The sequence below is a fragment of the Dreissena polymorpha genome, chromosome 3 (assembly GCF_020536995.1).
Source record: "Dreissena polymorpha isolate Duluth1 chromosome 3, UMN_Dpol_1.0, whole genome shotgun sequence".
In the NCBI taxonomy this organism is placed as follows: Eukaryota; Metazoa; Mollusca; class Bivalvia; order Myida; family Dreissenidae; genus Dreissena; species Dreissena polymorpha.
The window spans coordinates 13,113,718-13,134,948 of NC_068357.1; the positions used below are offsets into that span (position 1 = coordinate 13,113,718).

The window sequence follows — 21,231 nt, forward strand, 5'->3', positions numbered from 1 at the left end:
CGAATACTCCATGTAATCTGGAAAACCATGGAAAACCATGGATTAATTTCCAGGGTTTTCCAGATAACATGGAGTATTCGGACGGTATTTTTTCCATGCTGGCTGGAAAACCCTGGAAAATGTTCCAGGGTTTTTCCATGTTTAATATTCCATAGATGCCTGGTATAACATGGAAAATTGTCCAGCGTTTACCATGGTCACTGAATAGAAAAAGGAAATTTCTGGTCTAAAAACAATATTCATGTATTAAATGAATACAATACTCACAGCTTAAGTAAATCATAAGTTAAGGTTAGATTAAAACAAAACAAAAAATCAACATAATGCCTTAGTTTCTTTGATGTATTATTTTGTTCACAATTCATCAAAATATAACATCAGATTACAAATTGTTCACATTTATTTAACAAATTATTCAGATCAAACAAGTGTTGTTTAATACATGCTTACAAAGCCTCTAGGTCCATTATCATAAATCAGGCCCTTACATAACAGAACAGGCGCTACTTTAAAAGTTAAAAAGTATAATGCAACCTTCACAACATGTATTCAAAGTAACAAAATACAAGCAAGTCAAGTAATATACAGTAACAATTCACGAACCCTGTACAAACGATATACAAGAAACAATATGAAAAATTTAAGTTATTTTAGCTGCTTCATGTATGTCACAATATATGTAGCTGCCCATGAGCACAAGGATACTATTTTTATGTCCCCCACTATAGTAGTGGGGGACATATTGTTTTTGCCCTGTCTGTTGGTTGGTCTGTTGGTTGGTTGGTCTGTTGGTTGGTTGGTTGGTTTGCGCCAACTTTTAACATTTTGCAATAACTTTTGCTATATTGAATATAGCAACTTGATATTTGGCATGCATGTGTATCTCATGGAGCTGCACATTTTGAGTGGTGAAAGGTCAAGGTCAAGGTCATCCTTCAAGGTCAGAGGTCAAATATATGTGGCCCAAATCGCTTATTTTATGAATACTTTTGCAATATTGAAGATAGCAACTTGATATTTGGCATGCATGTGTATCTCATGGAACTGCACATTTTGAGTGGTGAAAGGTCAAGGTCATCCTTCAAGGTCAGAGGTCAAATATATGTGGCCCAAATTGCTTATTTTATAAATACTTTTGCAATATTGAAGATAGCAACTTGATATTTGGCATGCATGTGCATCTCATGGAGCTGCACATTTTGAGTGGTGAAAGGTCAAGGTCATCCTTCAAGGTCAGAGGTCAAATATATGTGGCCCAAATCGCTTATTTTATTAATACTTTTGCAATATTTAAGATAGCAACTTGATATTTGGCATGCATGTGTAACTTATGGAGCTGCACATTTTGAGTGGTGAAAGGTCAAGGTCAACCTTCAAGGTCTGAGGTCAAATATATGTGGCCCAAATCGCTTATTTTATAAAAACATTTGCAATATTGAAGATAGCAACTTGATATTTGGCATGCATGTGTAACTTATGGAGCTGCACATTTTGAGTGGTGAAAGGTCAAGGTCATCCTTTTAGGTCAAATATATGGGTCAAAATTGCTCATGTAATGTAACTTTTGCAATATTGAAGCTAGCAATTTTATATTTGACATGCATGTGTATCTTATGGAGCTGCACATTTTGAGTGGCGAAGGGTCAAGGTCAAGGTCATCCATCAAGGTCAAACGTCATATAGGGGGACATTGTGTTTCACAAACACATCTTGTTCTCAGCTACTTTCACTTTAATGCAATTTAGGTGCTTAATTTCATTAAAATACTTTTATATAATTTTATTGTTCAAAGAAATTCAGAACATAATGCATGTACATGTATTACTTTCCAAGTGACAATTTAAAATGTAATTGCAAGTCTAAAACTTGTGTAGGCAGCTTAGTAAATTATAAGTACCCAGGTGGGATAAAATTACAGTTTTTAAAAACTTTTTTGTTAATTAGCTGGGCTTCAGTAGGTCGTGGATCTTTTATAGAACTTGCACTGCTGTTATACTGTACGGCTCCTGCATGATCTCTGAAAGAAAAACAAAGCAAACAATATTACAAGAAAGTCTTAAGTTTTTTACATTCATCTGTAAAAGTAAATGTGCAGCAATCATATGATTGAATATCTATACTTCAATGCTCATTCATATTTTAATCTATTTTAGATATTTCATATCACTGCTCAATTCGGTACATCTGGCTTTTTTGTATTTGAGCGAACATTTACGATCCTAAGTAGTAAGCAATTATTTCTTTTCCATTTACTGAAATTTATTCTCTTAAAGTTTGCAAGCGAGCTTTAATCTACTTGCAAACAGGCAACCACACAGGAAAACTGAGACTTTCAAGTGAATAAATTGGTGATTTAACTTATATTTTTATATGACTCGCTTTTATTTTGAAATTTTTATTGTTGTTTTCTTAAATGCCCCAAAACGGGGTACACTAGCATGTATCTGGAAACTCAAACATATATAGAAATTTTTATTCAGATATTGCTATATGAAAGTTATGCTAATTTGCTAATTCATATAAAAAAAACCTGTAATTGAAACTAGACCAAAATATTGGATACCAAAAAGACAAAATACTTTCAGGTGGTTAACACTAAATTACTTATATGAGCCCGGGGCATAACAATATTTACCATGAATTTGTGGCCATGTTAGTCCTCTTGGTAAATGCGCCAAAAGAGCCGCTTTGCTGTCTTGGGTTATTTCCCTGCCAAACTCTGCAGTATCTTCCATCAACTGGTCTGAGCTACAGTTAAAGCACATAATGAAAATGTATATAGAAAATAATTCAAGTATTGTTTTAAATATTTAGTAAAATGGTATTTAAATAATAACTTACAATGAAGTTAATACATCACAAAGCATAGCATAACAAAATTTGTTGGTATGATTAGTACAAATTTATTATTGCTATAATTAGAATGATGTGTAATTCTATTGGTATGAAAATGCAAAGTGAAACCTAAAAAACAATGCTATTGGTTTAATTAATTTATTTATAAACATTAACAGCATTAATGAGCATTGAGTTCTCGTCATGCACAGCACATAACTCCCTTAGCCTCAGTTCCCTAGCCATGCATTATAAACTTCCGATACTACATTCAAGCTTATAAATATCTTCACATAGGACTTCCTTTATCAAGCTGCAAACTGCACTTAGTGAAAATGTGTGTGACAGCTGCTTTTAAACTTCTATATATTTGCCATACTTTTACCTAAAATGTCACATAAAAAAGGTCTACAATGATGACATAAGAAGAATAAATTTAAAGGAATATTTAGAAATAATGAAAAGCACAAACCTTCAGTTGTTGTTCTATTCCTAGACAGACTTCTGAAACACTTGTATGCATCACTTTTTAACAAAATTTCATGTCACTTTCCAAATGATATCCATACATTATTATTTTAAGAAATTCTTGTTAATGGAAAAACTCATTAACTCTACTGTTTGTGAAATTACATTAACTTCATTTTAACAACAAGTTTAACCTGCATATTTTCCAGAATTTCAATCTAACAGGTAAACTTTCTGTATTTGAACTCAGCCAATCAGAAAAGGCTGTGATATTTTATAACCAATAGATTAGCGCAGACATATCTGACTCACACACAGGCATCTCAGATAGTTTGTTAATTGCAAACCTGGACTGTAGTTAAATATTGAGTGCGTATACACCTTGAACAGGGTTAAGGAATTTAAACTTGTAGACATTGCTTTGAAAGTTACTACTATATCTTCTACTACTAATACTACTACTACTAGTACTACTACTACTACTACTACTTCCGCAAAACTACTACTACTATTACAACAGCCACAACAACAACAACAACTACTACTACAACTACTACTACTACTACTACTACTACTACTTCTACTTCTACTTCTACTACTACTAATACTACTACTTCTACTACTACTACTACTACTACTACTACTACTACTACTACTACTACTACTACTACTACTACTACTACTACTACTACTGCTGCTACTACTGCTACTACTACTACTACTGCTTCAACTACTACTACTGCTTCAACAACTACTACTGCTACTGCTGCTGCTACTGCTGCTGCTGCTACGACTCCTGCTGCTGCTGCTGCTACTACTGCTACTGCTGCTACTACTTCAACTCCTGCTGCAGCGACTACTACTACTTCTGCTGCTGCTGCTGCTTTTACTACTACAACTACTACCACTACTACTACTACTACTACTACTACTAGTACTTCAACTACTACTGCTACTACTACTGCTACTACTACTGCTACTGATGCTGCTACTGCTACTACTGCTGCTGCTGCTACTTCTACTACTACTACTTCTACTACTACTACTGCTGCTGCTGCTAATGCTACTTCCTTAACTACTACTACTACTGCTGCTACTAGTATTGTTATTATTATTTATACTACTATTGCTACCATTACTGCTACTATTCCTGTAAATGCTAAAACAACAACACAATAATAACTGCTACTACTGCTACTGTCACTTAAATTTGCACCAATAGTATAATTATCAGTAGTTTAACTGCTTGTACAACTTATACAACAACCACTTTTACTTCTACTCCTACAACATATTCTACTGCCAGCACCAGCATTACTACTGCTACTACTACTACTACTACTACTTCTATAACTACTACTATTTCTGCCCAAACTATGCACATTGTTTTATGTTTTATTCATATGTTGTGTAAATTGTTGAACTCTGATTTACTTTGAATAAAATGTGTTGCATTTTTATAAGTTATTTTCTCCTCTTATAAAGTCTAAGTTTTTTCCAGGGTCAGCTGAAAATGTTAAGAGTTTTTTCCATGCTTAAAAAATTCTATGTTCCACTTTCCATGCTATCTGGAAATATTTTCCATGGTTATCCAGCCTAAATCCAGCGCAGGGCTTCCCCTGGCTCAAAAATTTCTTTAGCCAACATTTTAGCCAATTGGATTTTTTTGTAGCCAAATTTTAGAAACTGTAGCCAAAGTTTTAGCCAAGCATTTGGGACCGCCTCCTGAAAGTCTAGGGGTGTAAGAACACAAATAACTACAATATAAAGCTTAAATATATTTATTACTATAATCATCCTTTTAAAATATTGTACATAACAGAATATCAGTTTATAAAAAAAACATTTATAGATATGCATACATCTAGATATACATACATCAATGTAATAATCATACTTTTATTCTACATAACAGAATATCAGTTTATTCATACATCATAAGCACATGTTCAGTTCACATTGTTTACAAAATAAGCACATTTTCATTATATTAAAGATATTCATTCTTGAGCACATATTTTAATATTTGCAAAACATAACAGTTGATCAAGACTAAAGATGCTTTATTTTCAAAGCCTCTCACTTCATATTGTTAAACAGTTATATTTGGTCATTTGGATATGATATACATCAGCTTTGACAGCTTCTGTTGTTAAAACATTTTCTGTAAGTGGTGGATGATTTCTAGGCTCAAATAAATGAATGTTTTTAACGCATATTTCTTGACAGAAAGGCCCAGATAATTGCTACCATCCATTCTAGTTGCCTGAAATATGATAACACATAGTTTTACAAACTATCAACAACAAACCAACACATAAATGTCCGTATCTTTAAATGTCCGAATTTTTAACATATCCGAAATATATTACTACGAGTGAATGGTATACTTTTTATTTCCGAAATTGTTGGTTTCTTAATCAAACTTTACCTTTCCCAAAATATTATAATAATGAAACTATTAAACAGAAATGCTCTCAAATTCCTGTTGAAACAAGATTTCATGTGTTTTTGTGAAGAAATAGTTTTTTGTTAAATGCTTTTGCCAGGCCCGTGGTATTGACATAATGTTCGATAACACCTTTTGTTTTCACACCAGCAAGCGTTCTATACATAGATGGTGACGTCACTACCAGTACACAATGCACCAGCAAGTTTCCTTTGTTTCGATGACCGGTTCTGACCGGTGTTGCTGCAGACTGCGTATCAAATTTTCTGGTTAATAACACGATGATGTATTAATGCACAGTCGACGGTTTAAAGAGTTTACTATCTGGGATGGTACTTGACAGGCAAAAAACGTTTCGCCGAGCATTTTCGCCAACCGAGAATTTTATTCGCCGAATTTTAAAAACGTTTCGCCGAGCATCTTCGCCAACCGAGAATTTTATTCGCCGAATTTGCGAAATTTTCGCCAACGGCGAATTTGGCGAACGACAGCGGAAGCCCTGAGCGTTTTCCATTCCTTTTCCATGCTTTTCCATCCAAGGCTGGAAAATGCTCGGAAAAAAAGTCCACGTTTCATGGACATTTCCAAAACAAAACCCTGGAAAACCCTGGAAACTGTTTCAAATTCCAGGGATTTCCATGGAATTCCATGTTATACCATGGATTTCCAGCCTAAGTTCCATGATTACCCTGGAAAATGTACACCCGGGCAGGTTGCATGTCATAAGCCGCTAATCACAGGCTAGATTGTTCATACTGAGACTTTATTAAGACATAGAGGACCCACATCTAAGAAACGGGGATATTTTGCTTTGCATCTGTCCTTTGGTCTGTTTTTCAGTTGGTCCGTAGACCAATCATTTCCATTTGATCTGCTTCACCTACAGCCATGCATCATGTAATATGTTTACATCGAGGAAGATTAAGAGGTCAATCCATTTTGAGTTCAATAGGTCAAAGGTCACACAAGCTTATAACATGAAATAAATAAGGTGTAGTAGTCAGTTTAAGTACCTGTAATACCCATTATAACAATATTTTAAGCAGATTTCAAATTATGATAAAACACTGTAGGAACATTGGACATTGTACAGATATATTACAGTACTGCCATTATTAAATGCATTCAATCATTGAATTTTTATCCACTTAAGACAGGTGTTTGTGAACAATATATTGATTTCATTGCTGGCTTATTTACACATGTTTGGGAATAGACATTAATTATAAGTCATGCCTGTTTTTAGCTCCACTGGCCAGAGGCCAGCGGGTCTTATGTCATGGTCCTGTGTCCGTTGTGCGTGCGTGTGTCGGTGGGTGCGTTAACTTTTTCTTTAAACATCTTCTTCTCCTAAACTACAAGTCCAATTCTGATAAAACATCTCACAAATATTCATGGGGTGAACCTCTTTCAAATTTGTTCAAATTATGCCCCTGGGGTCAAATTCGACCCCGCCCCAGGGGTCAATAAATTGAACATATGCTTATATAAAGCCTATTTTGTGCAAATTTAAAAAATCTTCTGGTCCATAACCATTGGGCCTAGCGCTACCACATTTGGTATGTAGTGACATTTAATAGTTCTATACTTTGTTTGTTCAAATTATATCCCTGGGGTCAAATCTGACCCTGCCCCGGCGGTCACAAAAATGAACATACGCTTAAATAAGGCCTATTTTGTGCAAAATTTAACAATCTTTTTGTCCATAAGCGTATGGCATAGGGCTACCAAATTTGATATGTAGTGACATCTAATAGTCTTCTACCGAGTTTGTTCAAATTAAGTCCCTGGGATCAAATTTGACCGTTCCACAGGGGTCACAAAGTTGAACATATGCTTATAATGGGCCTATTTTGTGCAAACTTTAAAAATCTTTTTTTCCATAACCATTGGGCCTATTTCTACCAAATTTGGTATGTATTAAAATCTCAAAGTTCTCTACCATGTTTTGGTCAAATTATGCCCCTGGGGTCAAATTTGACCCTTCCCCGGGGTCACAAAATGAACATATGCTTTAATTAGGCCTATTTTGTGCAAACTTTAAAAATCTTTTTGTTCATAATTATAGAGCCTAGGGCTACTAAATTTGGTATGTAGTGACATCTTATAGTCCTCTACCAAATTTGTTCAAGTTATTCCCCTGGGCTCAAATTTGACCCTGCCCCTGGGGTACCAAAACTGAACATATGCTTATATTAGGCCTATTTTGTGCAAACTTTAAAAATCTTCCTGTCCATAACAATAGGGCCTAGGGCTACCAAATTTGGTATGCAGTGACATCTTATAGTTCTCTACCATGATTGAATGAAGGAACTTTCATTAATCTTTTAGAACATGCGTAGAATTTGATCTTCAGCATCTAAAAATATTTGAAATAAAAAGAACGACAATTTTGGAGAGATAAATGTAATTACAATATAAGAAAGGACTTGTGCGACTATTCACGGGCTTTTTAGTCTGTTTAGTTAACACCGTAGCAACGTTTTCCACATATAAAAATGCTCACCCTTCCAACTTTATGCGCCCAGTGGGACGAGAGATAGAAAGAGAAAGTCACATGCTTGAGTACATTTCAACCCATGTGCATTGCACTCTTTTTTCGCATAAAAAACAGTGGAGCGATACAGGGCCATCATGGACCTCTTGTTTTTGGGGTGGAAGAGCATTAATTATCTGTTCATGCATGTGTTATTATGGATAGTGTGGTCATGGTTTACAATATTATTTGTGAAAACAATATAAACAACTAGAAATGTGATCTTAATACATGGATACCTCTACAATCCAATTTGTCCCACAACTAAACTAATGTAAAAAAAATTCCCTTACATCCCTCCTTTGCCTATATAGAAAACAAACAAAAACTCTGTTTTTTGGTACTAGCCGCAGGGACTCGCATACCGGCTGTCCATTTATTATTATACTTAACATAATAACCATCATCAAAACGTCAAACATACATCACATAATACAATCTTTCTAACAGTCATCATACAGTGACATTGTATGTAAATTTAGTTCAATACATATATCTATTATTCAATTTCATATATAATTTCCATAATTATTTATGAAATATTAACACATTATTTTAAAAAATAACATGTATACCGTGCGAGTTCCCAAAGCTGAATGACGAAAACTGAACACGTTTTAACCATGCACGAAAACCTCGTGCTTCTAGAGCGCCTCTAGCGGCAAATTCATACTGAAGGGAAAGTAATTTTCGACTCATTCAATAAATTTCAAACATCGAAAATTATATTTATGAACTAACATATGGAGTTACATGAGCTGACTTGACTATTAATAGGACATTACTCCTTTTATGTAAAAAAAACAACAAACCTTTAAACAGATGTCAAGGTTCGTAATTTCACATGGTGGGTAATACTTTTAGAATATTTCATCCCCCTATCAGCTGTACTCTTTGAGTTACTCACACAATTTTAAATGTGATTTTTTTTGCTAAACAGGGGCCATTAATCTGGGTATGTTGAAAAAAGACTTATCAAAATATGCATGTCGGCAAAATTACATGATAGTAAATATTTATGTTATGTCAGTCCTTAAGTAGCAATACTGCTTATTTTAAACTTGACTCATATTTTAAAATGTCATTTTTTATAAAAGGAGACATTACTGCAAATATAATGAACAAAAAAACAGAACCAACATATAGGGGTGTGCAAGCTCACATGCAGTTTTACTGAACTCATAAAGTTGCAGGAATACGTGTTGAGTTTTATAAGACAGAAAAGGCACGCGGATGGATGGAAAAGTGCAAATCTGTATACCCCATATTAAGCCTAAGAAAAAAGTTTTCATTTAATTTTCATGTTTTTATGCCCCCGGATCGAAAGATCAGGGGTATATTTATTTTGGCCTGTCTGTCTGTCATTGTATGTGTGTGTCACAAAACTTTAACCTTGGTTAAACTTTTATAACTTTTGCAAATATTGAAGATAGCAACTTAATATTTGGCATACATGTGTATCTCATGGAGCTGCACATTTTGAGTGGTGAAAAGTCAAGGTCAAGGTCATCCTTCAAGGTCAAAGGTCAAATGTTATTGTATTTTTTGTTCCTAAAACTTTTACCTTTGTTAAAGTATGGTCATAACTTTTTGAATATTGAAGATAGCAACTTGATATTTGGCATGCATGTGTATCTCATGGATTGCACATTTTGAGTGGATAAAGGTCAAGGAAATCGTTTAAGGTCAAAGGTCAAATTTATGGCTTCAAAGCGACGCAATAGGGGGCATTGTGTTTCTGACAAACACATCTCTTTTTTTATTTTACACTGTATACTTGTTTGATATATTACATATTAATATCACTCCCTTTTCCTAGGTATGTTCATGACATTGTATTATTTGTTTATTTCAGCCAGTGCTGTAAAGTGACCCCGATTTCTGAGCTGACCAACACGCAGCCCACAGACCTACAGGGACTGTCAGTTGAGCTCAAAACTGTCCTGGGAGAAATCAAAAGCCTTCAGATCAGTCAGGAGGTCAACGTTCAGTCATTACAGAGAACATACAATGAACATAAGGCAGCTATGATAGAAAAATTGCGTGGCAATTTGAATACTAGTAAAGACAAGTGTGGTAAAAGTTATGTGGGCACATCAGGCAAAAATGAGCAATATTTCAAAGAAGGAATTTGTAGAAGTGTTCTTTCTATATTGAATGAATTTGATAATATTACTGTGAAGGAACTAAACGAGATGAAAGATGAAGTTATAAGCATAAAAGGGTCAGTTACAAGTTCTGTTTATAAATGCATTGGTCTGCACAATGACTTGTCACAATTCTATGAATTCGTTCAGAAAATTGGAGATAATAAGGAGCTCTGCCTTATAGCCAGCATACAATGTAAGCATATAATACAGCAAGCATTGACTGTGCTAGGAAAGTCAGACAAGGCGTTTAACGTCCAGCGGAATTCTGTGCACAATGTGAGAATACCAAGTGATTCAGATTCATGTAATATCAAGGGCATATGTGTTCTTCCTGATGGGCAGGTACTGGTTGCAGACAGCTATAATAAGAGAGTCAAGCTTCTGAACCAGGAGTACCAGGTGGTGAGTCACTGGGATGTGATTGCTTTTCGGTAGGAGTACACGGTAGGAAGCAGAAATATGCGAATTGGCCCCGGTCAAAAAGTGAAATATTGGGAAAGGGTAGGTTTCCATGTCAAATTTGAGGGTAATAGGTCTTATTGTATCCCCAAATTGCATTAAATCCTGAGAATATGACCATTTTCAAATGCGAAACTGTGGGGTCATGACCTCTTGTTGTTGTTGTGTTCTTTGTTACTCAGGAAGGAAAACTGTGGTAGGCATATTGTATTTTGGGTTCTTTTTAAGCTGGAATCGCTAGTAGGATCACGCTGTGAAGTATTGCGCGAAAACCACCTGGTTACGTGGTATTTATTCACGGTTTGATGGGTTGTGCTATGTTTTGCGTGTAAAAATATTATTCTAAAAGCAGGCTATCATTTCCATTTCATTCGTCCCCAGCCACTTTCGTACATGGTAAAACGTTTAGTTTGAAGCCACTGTTTGCGGCCTTGCAATTCTTTCACTTTTGTCAATAGTATCACCTATACAGGTTCCATATGCTCTTTTTTTATCTTAAATGTAAGTTTCAGACTACTTGTGTGCAGTGAATGTGTTTTTATGATTGCAGGTTCATTGTTTTTTGAATTGAGCGTGGTGGAGATCAAGAAGGCGTCCGCGGCTCAGAGAGAGTGTGTGTCTACCGTCGTCTGCTACCTTAAGTGGTAAATGACAAATTTTTGTTTACACAGCCTGCCTGTGAAATGTATTTTTTTAAGCTTTTGCACTAACGTGCAGTGTGAAAATGGGCTTTGATGAGCTTAGTTTTCATCATTTTGATGTAAATAACTGATCTGAAAAAGGGAGGTAATTCAAATATTAAAAAATGGCTATTTTCAGCTGGAATCCGAAAAAAGCTCTTACAGTGATTTCGCTGTCCGACATCCAGTTTGTTATTATTTTATCACGTTACTCTTACTGTAACATGTTATTTGAGTGTTTCTCATGTTCTTATTGTCTTATGTATACTTGAACAGTTGTATTAATGTAAGAAAAGGAGCCAAATAGACAAAAATCAAGGAAATTAGCACCCCGAAGGCTGAAAAATCAACTATTTTTCTCAAAAATTAGGTCCAGACATGTTTGGAAAGGTATCGGCGGTGCAAGTAAGATGTATATAAGCATGAGCAGAGTGTTTAAATGGTTTCCAAAAGGTTCCAGAAAACATTTAAAGTGTGTCTCTCTTGGAACTCTGAAAGCATGAATTATCAGTGAAATAGGAGTAAAGTGTCACTTTGGTTTAAGTGTTTGGTGTGAAGAAAGACAGTTTTTTTGCAAAACAGTTGATTGAAAACAGTCTGTTTTTGTTAGGAATTGTCTAAAACAGTAGAAATAGATGCTTTAACAGTTATGAAAAAGAGTACTTGGTGTCCTTAGTGGGTGAATGACAAAAAAAAATGTACACAGTCGGCCTGTGAAATGTATTTTTTTAAAGATTTTTCACCACTGTCAAGTCAAAAAATGGGCTAGGATGAGCTTAGTTTTCATAATTTGGATGTAAATAACTGATCTAAATAAGGGAGATGATTCAAATATTGAAAAATGGCTATTTATGTTCCCCAGACTATACTGGGGGACATATTGTGTTTGCCCTGTCTGTTGGTTTGTTCGTTGGTCTGTTTGTTAGCGTCACACTTTTACATTAACCATAACTTATGCAATATTAAAGATAGGAACTTGATATTTGGCATGCATGTGTATCTCATAGAGCTGCACATTTTGAGTGGTAAAAGGTCAAGGTCAAAGTCATCCTTCAAGGTCAAAGTTCAAGGTCAAAGGTCAAATTTTGCAATATTGAAGATAGCAACTTGATATTTGGCATGCATGTGTACCTCATGGAGCTGCACATTTTAAGTGGTGAAAGGTCAAGGTCATCCGTCAAGGTCAACGGTCAAGTACAAAGGTCATATATATGTGGTGGGTGTACATAGTGTTTCACAAACACATCTTGTTTCAGCTGGAATCAGAAAAAAAGCTCGTAACAGTGATATGGCTGTCTGACATCGAGTTTGTTATTATTTTATCAGGTTATTCTTACTGTTTCATGTTATTTGAGTGTTTCTCATGTTCTTAGTGTCTTAAGTATGCCAAAACAGTTGTATTAATGTAGGAGAAGGAGCAAAATAGACAAAAGTCAAGGAAATTGGCACTTCCCGGGCTGAAAAATCCACTATTTTTCTCCAAAATTAGGTCCAGACATGTTGAAAAAGGTATCTTCTGTGCAAGTAAGATGTATAAAAGCATGAGTAGAGTGTTTATAAAAAGGAAACATGTTTGAAAGGTGTCGAAAAGGTTCCAGGAGAGGTTTAAAGAGTGTCTCACTCAGAACTCTGAATGCATGAATTCTCCGTGAAATAGGAATAAAGTGTGCACTTTGGGTTAAGTGTTTGATATGAAGAAAGACAGTCTATTTTGCAGTACAGTTGAGTGAAAACAGTGTGTTTTTGTCGGGAATAGTCTACAATACTTGAAAAAGCTGCTTTTGCAGTAATGAAAAAGAATAATTGGTGTCCTTAAGGTAGCAGTACACGGTAGGAAGCAGAAATATGCCAATTGGCCCCGGTCAATAGTGAAATATTGGGAAATGGTAGGTTTCCATGTCAAATTTGAGGGTAATAGGTCTTATTGTATCCCCAAATTGCATTAAATCCTGAGAATATGACCATTTTCAAATGCTAAACTGTGGGGTCATGACCTCTTGTTGTTGTTGTGTTCTTTGTTACTCAGGAAGGAAAACTGCGGTAGGCATATTGTATTTTGGGTTCTTTTTAAGCTGGAATCGCTAGTAGGATCACGCTGTGAAGTATTGCGCGAAAACCACCTGGTTACGTGGTATTTATTCATGGTTTGATGGGTTGTGCTATGTTTTGCGTGTAAAAATATAATTCCAAAAGCAGGCTATCATTTCCATTTCATTCGTCCCCAGCCACTTTCGTACATGGTAAAACGTTTATTTTGAAGCCACTGTTTGCGGCCTTGCAATTCTTTCACTTTTGTCAATAGTATCACCTGTACAGGTTCCATATGCTCTTTTTTTATCTTAAATATAAGTTTCAGACTACTTGTGTGCAGTGAATGTGTTTTTATGATTGCAGGTTCATTGTTTTCTGAATTGAGCGTGGTGGAGATCAAGAAGGCGTCCGCGGCTCCGAGAGATTGTGTGTCTACCGTGGTCTGCTACCTTAAGTGGTAAATGACAAATTTTTGTTTACACAGCCTGCCTGTGAAATGTATTTTTTTAAGCTTTTGCACTAACGTGCAGTGTGAAAATGGGCTTTGATGAGCTTAGTTTTCATAATTTGGATGTAAATAACTGATCTGAAAAAGGGAGGTAATTCAAATATTAAAAAATGGCTATTTTCAGCTGGAATCCGAAAAAAGCTCTTACAGTGATTTCGCTGTCCGACATCCAGTTTGTTATTATTTTATCACGTTACTCTTACTGTAACATGTTATTTGAGTGTTTCTCATGTTCTTATTGTCTTATGTATACTTGAACAGTTGTATTAATGTAAGAAAAGGAGCCAAATAGACAAAAATCAAGGAAATTAGCACGCCGAAGGCTGAAAAATCAACTATTTTTCTAAAAAATTAGGTCCAGACATGTTTGGAAAGGTATCGGCGGTGCAAGTAAGATGTATATAAGCATGAGCAGAGTGTTTAAATGGTTTCCAAAAGGTTCCAGGAGACATTTAAAGTGTGTCTCTCTTGGAACTCTGAAAGCATGAATTATCAGTGAAATAGGAGTAAAGTGTCACTTTGGTTTAAGTGTTTGGTGTGAAGAAAGACAGTTTTTTTGCAAAACAGTTGATTGAAAACAGTCTGTTTTTGTTAGGAATTGTCTAAAATACTAGAAATAGATGCTTTAACAGTTATGAAAAAGAGTACTTGGTGTCCTTAGTGGGTAAATGACATAAAAAATGTACACAGTCGGCCTGTGAAATGTATTTTTTTAAAGATTTTTCACCACCGTCCAGTCATAAAATGGGCTAGGATGAGCTTAGTTTTCATAATTTGGATGTAAATAACTGATCTAAATAAGGGAGATGATTCAAATATTGAAAAATGGCTATTTATGTTCCCCAGACTATACTGGGGGACATATTGTGTTTGCCCTGTCTGTTGGTTTGTTCGTTGGTCTGTTTGTTAGCGTCACACTTTTACATTAACCATAACTTATGCAATATTAAAGATAGGAACTTGATATTTGGCATGCATGTGAATCTCATGGAGCTGCACATTTTGAGTGGTAAAAGGTCAAGGTCAAAGTCATCCTTCAAGGTCAAAGTTCAAGGTCAAAGGTCAAATTTTGCAATATTGAAGATAGCAACTTGATATTTGGCATGCATGTGTACCTCATGGAGCTGCACATTTTAAGTGGTGAAAGGTCAAGGTCATCCGTCAAGGTCAACGGTCAAGTACAAAGGTCATATATATGTGGTGGGTGTACATAGTGTTTCACAAACACATCTTGTTTCAGCTGGAATCAGAAAAAAAGCTCGTAACAGTGATATGGCTGTCTGACATCGAGTTTGTTATTATTTTATCAGGTTATTCTTACTGTTTCATGTTATTTGAGTGTTTCTCATGTTCTTAGTGTCTTAAGTATGCCAAAACAGTTGTATTAATGTAGGAGAAGGAGCAAAATAGACAAAAGTCAAGGAAATTGGCACTTCCCGGGCTGAAAAATCCACTATTTTTCTCCAAAATTAGGTCCAGACATGTTGAAAAAGGTATCTTCTGTGCAAGTAAGATGTATAAAAGCATGAGTAGAGTGTTTATAAAAAGGAAACATGTTTGAAAGGTGTCGAAAAGGTTCCAGGAGAGGTTTAAAGAGTGTCTCACTCAGAACTCTGAATGCATGAATTCTCCGTGAAATAGGAATAAAGTGTGCACTTTGGGTTAAGTGTTTGATATGAAGAAAGACAGTCTATTTTGCAGTACAGTTGAGTGAAAACAGTGTGTTTTTGTCGGGAATAGTCTACAATACTTGAAAAAGCTGCTTTTGCAGTAATGAAAAAGAATAATTGGTGTCCTTAAGGTAGCAGTACACGGTAGGAAGCAGAAATATGCCAATTGGCCCCGGTCAATAGTGAAATATTGGGAAATGGTAGGTTTCCATGTCAAATTTGAGGGTAATAGGTCTTATTGTATCCCCAAATTGCATTAAATCCTGAGAATATGACCATTTTCAAATGCTTAACTGTGGGGTCATGACCTCTTGTTGTTGTTGTGTTCTTTGTTACTCAGGAAGGAAAACTGCGGTAGGCATATTGTATTTTGGGTTCTTTTTAAGCTGGAATCGCTAGTAGGATCACGCTGTGAAGTATTGCGCGAAAACCACCTGGTTACGTGGTATTTATTCATGGTTTGATGGGTTGTGCTATGTTTTGCGTGTAAAAATATAATTCCAAAAGCAGGCTATCATTTCCATTTCATTCGTCCCCAGCCACTTTCATACATGGTAAAACGTTTATTTTGAAGCCACTGTTTGCGGCCTTGCAATTCTTTCACTTTTGTCAATAGTATCACCTGTACAGGTTCCATATGCTCTTTTTTATCTTAAATGTAAGTTTCAGACTACTTGTGTGCAGTGAATGTGTTTTTATGATTGCAGGTTCATTGTTTTCTGAATTGAGCGTGGTGGAGATCAAGAAGGCGTCCGCGGCTCCGAGAGAGTGTGTGTCTACCGTGGTCTGCTACCTTTCCACAGGACATTCGTATGATCACACCCAGTGAGGTTGCAGTGGCTGTGCATGATATAGGTAACACACATGAGGTCCAGTTTATCACAGTCACACAGGGCAAGCTTGTCCCAGCCTGAAAGTTTGGGTTACAACATAGCTGTTATGGAATGGCCCCCATCAGGCTGACCTGTTTATCTGCTCTGGTGCTGCACTGTTCAAGTATTCATTGAGTGGCAAACAGGTCTGCAGACTCTATGAGGACAGATCAGATCGATATACAGGTAAGAAATATGGAGAATTCATCCTAAAGCATTACAAGTATTTATTACAAACTTCTTGTAAGTTGTGTATAATTTACTTTTTTCATTGAGATTGTAACAATAGCTATACAAAAAATCACTATTATTGATTTTAATTTGTGAGCGTTAGCTCACAAATATTGTAGAGGCAATTTTGAAAATCAGTTTGGGCATAACTACGCAAGGAACCGTAACCCGTGACTGCCTCTATGGATAACTGCAGTAAAATTATGCAGACGAGGAATGCTAAGGAGCGTCTTCTCTAACCACCACATCTGCCTGTTTATAGTTTCCACTGGTACACTACATTGTGTGTATGTATTCAAAAATATTTAACAGCTTGTAAGACAACGTTGGCCAGTCTAGTGTTTATTATTGAAATCTGTACATATTTGCTGCTTTCAGGGAAAACAGGGCTTAATGCATGTCAAATAAGATTAGCCTGTGCACACTGATTAGCTGTATCAATTATTTGAAAAAAAAACATATCTCGACCTGTTCTTTAAATAGGGCTGTCACGATACGCCGTGAGCGTACCGCGGTATATCGTGGTACGGCAACACTGTATCGCGGTACGTTCCGCGATATTTTAAAGAATATGTAACTGTGAAGAAAACAGCAGAATAACGAGTTTTACAAACTTTATTAAACTCAAAAATCAGACAACACTGGTATCATAGTATGACTAGAAACTGTAAAAGAAACTGTAATAAACTGAATAGAAGTAGTCATTGTTATTGTTCGCGTCTTTTTCTAAAATGTCTGCCATGTTGTTTACAATAGCTGTGACTACGATCTGTGTAAATCGAACGCTTCAAGGGCATGTTCAAAATGTCAGAGTCAGCGGCCCAGTATTGAACATCCGTAGCGTTCTGACTCTTCCTCGACTTATTCAGAATCTTAAGATAACATGATTCGGAAGTGCCATGCTTTGAACTATCGATATACTAAAGAAAGAAAATAAGAAATAGAATATACATCTTTTGGATAATTATGAACTTATTTGCAAAGGAAATCTGTCCCTAATTCCAAAAAAGGTACGGACCCATACATCGCCGTATTTTAAACGTGAAAGTTAAACATCTACAAGTGGAAGCGCTTGCTTGATCTGGATATTAAGGGATTATTTATTTAGCCCTTTTGAATCGCTTCTACATTTTTCAAAACGATATCTATATCAAAATAATTATGTAATGTATTTATATCTGTGCTAATATAATAATATTAAAAAAAAAACGGTGCGGCAACGTCGTACCGCGGTGCGATTTTTTTCACGACATGCACCGCGATATACCGATATACCGGTGAATCGTGACAGCCCTAGCTTTAAGACACTCTTCATAAATTTGAATTGGTTGTGGTCATTTCAAACTTGCGATATAAAAAGCTATAGCATAATTTTTAAAACTGAGTTGCATCTAAGATTGTACAACAGTGAGCAAATTCAGTGCCTTCATCGTTTTGATTATAAACATGAGTAATGAATCATTTTGAAAGTCACTACATGACATGTCTATCAATAGAAACTGAGTTCCTGGGAAAAACATACTTTCTGACCTTGTCTTCATTTTTATTGTTGTTAAATCATGTACATGTACAATATGTTTGATAAATTGAACAATTTCATAACATCATATACAAATAGGTACTCTTTAAATTGTTGTTGGTGGATTTTAAGAAGTGTATTAATTAAAAAGTTCATTTAAACATTTTGCTGTTTTAATTGGTTCGGTAAGAAACAAGATAGAAAAGCGTCAATGTGTGTTGTTTGAAACATTATTTTTATGCCCCCGGATCAAATGATCGGGGTTATGTTGTTTTTGGCCTGTCTGTCTGTCATTGTATGTGTGTGTCTGTCTGTCTGTCCAAAAACGTTAACCTTGGTCATAACTTTTGCAATTTTGAAGATAGCAACTTGATTTTTTGGAATGCATGTGTATCTCATGAAGCTGCACATTTTGAGTGGTGAAAGGTCAAGGTCATCCTTTAAGGTCAAAGGTAAAATATATGGCTTCAAGGGGCATTGCGTTTCACAAACACGGCTCTTGTTCTTATTATAAACACACAAATAAAGTCGTAACACTGCACGAAGTTTGTCTGCTTTTGTCAATTTCACTCATGTCAATACATTGTTATCACATGTACATGTATACATGTGTGGGATATCTATAATTGTTGCATATAGTAACATTCATGATATACATGTGTTGATTGAACTGTGCAATTTTTTCAGTATGTGTAATAATGTTTCCATCAGTGTTATTTTGCTACACTTAATTTGTAACTCACTAGTCGAATTTCAACTTGTCAAACTTGTACACAATAATACTGCTACTGAAGTTTAATGTCACACTTAACTACTGAATTATTGGAATGTATGCATATATTTTAGATGTGTAAATGGCCTATTTATAACAACACATGTGTAATACAATATCACTGCAGTATATTTAATAAGATTATTTAACATTTACAGTAATTTAATTTCTTGATGTTACTCTGTTTTGCAGTATGGAAGTGCACTGGGAGTCCCTCAGGGGACAAGCTGTATATCGCTAACTACTCCCAGAACAAGCTCCTCACCCTGGCCAGTGATGGATCACTCCTGGCTACATTCCGAGACCCCGAACTAAGTGGCCCATATGGTCTACACGTGGCCCCTGCAGGCAAGGTGCTGGTCTGTGGACACTGGTCCCACACTTTACTACAGGTGGACACGGAGGGGAGGATGACGCTGGCCACTCTGGCTACACAGGAGTGGGATGGAGTGTTGAGACCAGTGTCAGTCTGCTACAGCATGTATGTATTAGTTGATGTTATTAGTGATTAATATTTTAATGACAATGTGTTGTTGAGATTAAAAACATTGTAGTGTGTTACATTTCAATACAATATTGTATGTGTAGTTGACTGTTGCAAATCCAAATATTTTGTGTGCACATGTTGTTCTTTACTTAGAAAATGTGAAGTTTTTCTTTCGAAGTTAGAACTATTATGTATTATGTTAAGTTGTACCAACAATTGTGACAAAATTATCTTTTAATTTAAACCTTTTTAAACTCTGCACAAAAAAACAAAGCATTTTTAACTGCACATTTAATGCTTGTACATAGATGCACTGCCATGTTCATGGCACCTCATTCTTTTTTTACACCCTGTTATGTAAGAAATGTATATTGATAAATACTTTTTATGCCCCTGGTAGGGTGGCATATAACAGTTGAACTGTCAGTCAGTCAGTCAGTCAGTCAGTCAGTCAGTCAGTCAGTCAGTCAGTCAGTCAGTCAGTCAGTCAGTGTGTCAGTCTGTCAGTCCGCCTGAAAACTTAAATGGCCATAAGTTTTTCAATATTGAACATATCAACTTGATATTCGGCATAAATGTGCATCTCATGTAGCTGCACATTTTGTGTGTTCAAAGGTGAAGGTCAAGGTCATCCTTCAAGGTCGTATGTCAAATATATGGCGTCTGTCCGTCCGAAAACTTTAACATTGGTCATAACTTTTTCAATATTTAAGATATCAACTTGATATTTTGCATGAATGTGTATCTCATGGAGCTGCACATTTTAAGTAGTGAAAGGTGAAGGTCAAGGTCATCCTTCAAGGTCAAATGTCAAATTTATGGCATCTGTCTGTCAGTCCGAAAACTTTCACATTTGCCATCACTTTTTCAATATTGAAGATAGCAACTTGCAATTTGGCATGCATATGTATCTCATGGAGCTGCACATTTTGAAAGGTAAAAGATCAAGGTCAAGGTCATCCTTCAAGGTCAAAGGTCAAATATATGGCATCTGTCCGTCCGTCGGAAAACTTTAACTTTCGCCATAACTTTTTTATGCCCCTGAAGGGTGGCATATAGTTTTTGAACTGTCCGTCTGTCTCTTCCTCAGTCAATCTGTCCATTCGTCTGTCCGTCCGTTCCCAAACTTTAACATTGCCCATAACTTTTGCAATATTGAAAATAGCAACTTGACATTTGGCATGCATGTGTATCTCATGGAGCTGCACATTTTGAGTGGTGAAAGGTAAAAGTCAAGGTCATCCTTCAAGGTGAAAGGTCAAGGTCAAATGTCAAATTTGGCAATATTGAAGATAGTAACTTGATATTCGGCATGCATTGGTGATATTATAGGCATTTTTCACTGTTGAACAAAATTGTGTCTTTGTGTCGTATGCACACATCTGCATGAAAACTTCATTTGGACTCACATCGTACATAATATCATTTCTGTTGTCAGTTGTCAAAACACCTATATACTGTTTGATTCCAATAATGTCGCTTTAATGGAATTACTATTTTTATATATTTGATTCTTAATATTTAATCAACTAAACTTGTTTTATTAGTAGTACAATTTTGCAGT

The 21,231-nt window shown here is 35.7% G+C and overlaps 1 protein-coding gene and 1 long non-coding RNA gene across 3 annotated transcripts in view; one reads left to right on the plus strand and one right to left on the minus strand.

The window, feature by feature from the left end:
- Window positions 1-21,231, plus strand: part of LOC127873028 (uncharacterized) — an 82,576-nt gene that overhangs the window by 45,702 nt on the left and 15,643 nt on the right. Inside the window, exons 7-12 of one of the 2 annotated variants that reach the window (XM_052416585.1) lie at window positions 10,144-10,939; window positions 11,448-11,541; window positions 13,972-14,065; window positions 16,494-16,844; window positions 16,993-17,176; window positions 19,373-19,661. The gene's annotated coding sequence lies outside the window, so the exon portion shown is untranslated. The other variant, XR_008045900.1, reaches the window with a different exon arrangement.
- On the minus strand, window positions 1,794-2,802 carry LOC127873031 (uncharacterized). Its single transcript, XR_008045904.1, has 2 exons — window positions 2,636-2,802; window positions 1,794-2,017 (listed from the first exon to the last, which is right to left on the minus strand). It is a non-coding gene; the product is annotated as an uncharacterized LOC127873031 (long non-coding RNA).